Source organism: Harmonia axyridis, chromosome X (genome assembly GCF_914767665.1).
Source record: "Harmonia axyridis chromosome X, icHarAxyr1.1, whole genome shotgun sequence".
In the NCBI taxonomy this organism is placed as follows: Eukaryota; Metazoa; Arthropoda; class Insecta; order Coleoptera; family Coccinellidae; genus Harmonia; species Harmonia axyridis.
Window position 1 is genome coordinate 35,602,483 of NC_059508.1, and position 2,500 is coordinate 35,604,982.

At 52.8% G+C, this 2,500-nt stretch overlaps 2 non-coding genes across 2 annotated transcripts in view; both read left to right on the forward strand.

The window, feature by feature from the left end:
• Positions 1 to 1,028: 1,028 nt before the first annotated feature.
• Positions 1,029 to 1,183, forward strand: LOC123687047. The gene has a single exon (XR_006748794.1). It is a non-coding gene; the product is annotated as a 5.8S ribosomal RNA (ribosomal RNA).
• A 507-nt stretch (positions 1,184 to 1,690) lies between these two features.
• Positions 1,691 to 2,500, forward strand: part of LOC123687906 — a 4,012-nt gene continuing 3,202 nt past the window's right edge. Inside the window, exon 1 of the ribosomal RNA XR_006749610.1 lies at positions 1,691 to 2,500. This exon is cut by the window's right edge and continues 3,202 nt beyond it. This is a non-coding gene — a ribosomal RNA (large subunit ribosomal RNA).

Genomic DNA, 2,500 nt, shown 5'->3' on the forward strand with positions numbered 1-2,500 from the left:
TAGTGAGCTATCACGTTGCCCGATCGACGTTAAACATCTGGTCGGCGTCTCCTCTTGGCTTACGTCCGTCGTTTCAGAACGATCGCAGATTATGTGAGCATTTGGTTAGACGATTATGACCGGAACCCTATATGGATGCGATCGTTTAGACCGATTATCCGGGTACCTAGAACGCACGTAGAGTTTTGTGGTTGGGCGAAGTTTCGTGATGTGCACGGAACGAGGAGCCGGCCGCTGGCTTTGCGTTCGTGTGGTTGGGCGAAGTTTCGTGATGTTTACGAGATGAGGAGCCGGCCGCCTATGTCGGCGTTTGTGGTTGGGCGAAGTTCCTTGACGGAACGAGGAGCCGGCTGCTTATGCTGACGTTCGTGGTTGGGCGAAGTCTTGTGATATCCTCGAAACGAGGAGCCGGCCGCACGTGTGTGCAGCCTTCGTTGTAGGTCCATGTTTAGAGATGCTCACGAAATGAGGAGCCGGCCGCTTATGTCGGCGTTTGTGGTTGGGCGAAGTTCCTTGATGGAACGAGGAGCCGGCTGCTTATGCTGACGTTCGTAGTTGGGCGAAGTCTCGTGATGTGCTCGGAATAAGGATTCGAAGCGCTTGGATTGCCGCGTTCGTGGCTGGGCGAAGTTTCGTGTTTGGCACGGAACGAGGAGCCGGCTGCAGGTTTTAAAGATTCTCGCCCGAAATCGATCAGTCGTTACCGTTGTCTACGGACTTCGGTAGGACGATCTATTCCAGGGACGAAGACGTCGACGTTGTGCGACGCCCGTTACATTAGCGTTTTTATGCTCTTTCGGGATTGTCTGCGACGTTTGTCTCCGTCCGAATTTTTTACGATAATTGTCACTAGATTAGTACGCAAACTAGTTGAACCGAAGATTTTGCGCCGATCGACTGACGTATTGACCCTTCAGTGGGTCGTCTCAGTCATTGGAATGTCATTCTCGAGGAGGTTCGCAGTTGGCGTCTCGTATTTCGAGGGAAAGTCCATTGCGACTAGTACCGAGAAATCGAACATAAAAGATTACCCTGAACGGTGGATCACTTGGCTCGTGGGTCGATGAAGAACGCAGCTAATTGCGCGTCAACATGCGAACTGCAGGACACATGAACATCGACATTTCGAACGCACATTGCGGTCCTCGGACACTGTCCTCGGACCACTCCTGACTGAGGGTCGGTTCCATTACAAAGACTGCCCGGCCAGACGTTATGGCTTGACGAAGTGACGACGTAAAGGTCGTCTAACGTTGATCCTGTACCGAAGGTCATTTGGGCGAGTTGGACGGTTTGCCGCGTGACGATCAACGTTCTGTCGTTTCGACGCCTCGTGTGTTGGAATGATGAGGAGTTGTTTTCGTAACGCGCCGTCTTGAATTGCGAAAGCATATATTGTGGTGTCGTGGTATTGCTCGATCTGCGCCCATGACTGTAGACATGCGATCGTCGTGTCCGAGAAATCTGAACGACGTCCGATCGCTTTAATGTGCCAGTTGTCGCGCGTTGCGGATGAGCTTTCATGAGCGCACCCCCGAAACACCGAAGCACTTTGCTTGGATTCGCATGATCCGCCATACGGAGCAGGAGATAATAGACGCCTTTGAGTAGGCTAACTCCCTCGCGTAAGGTACGTGATTTTATGAGCCGCCAAAGGTTAGTTTCGGAACGTTTCGATGATTTGAACATACGACCTCAGGACAGGTGAGACTACCCGCTGAATTTAAGCATATTATTAAGCGGAGGAAAAGAAACTAACTAGGATTCCCTTAGTAGCGGCGAGCGAACAGGGATTAGCCCAGCACTGAATCCCGCGATCGTAACCGGTCGCCGGGAGATGTGGTGTTTGGAAGGATCCATTATCTGGCGAGTTCGCGGCGCGTTCAAGTCCATCTTGAATGGGGCCATCGCCCATAGAGGGTGCCAGGCCCGTAGCGACCGCTGCGGCTTGCTAGAGGATCTCTTCTTAGAGTCGGGTTGCTTGAGAGTGCAGCCCTAAGTGGGTGGTAAACTCCATCTAAGGCTAAATATAACCACGAGACCGATAGCGAACAAGTACCGTGAGGGAAAGTTGAAAAGAACTTTGAAGAGAGAGTTCAAGAGTACGTGAAACCGTTCAGGGGTAAACCTGAGAAACCCGAAAGGTCGAATGGGGAGATTCATTCGCGCCTGTTGTTGGGATTTACTGACTGTGGAAACGGCGACGTTCGCGTTGGCTGTTCCCTTCGGTTCATCTCCGGCTTCGGACGCGTGCACTTCTCCCCTAGTAGGTCGTCGCGATCCGTTGGGTGCTGTTCTACGGTCTCGAGTGTAGCCCGTGAGCTCGGATTTTCCGATGTTTACGGACACTGGGTTTCCGAACAGCTCGCTCGACGGTTTACTGATGGCGGGAGGCCGCGACTTAGTTCGCGTCCGGCCCGTGGCAAGTATGTGAATTGTGATGGCGATCGGACCTAGTGCCGATTCCGTCCGTTTGCGACTGTTCGCCGCGGTGTTCTTG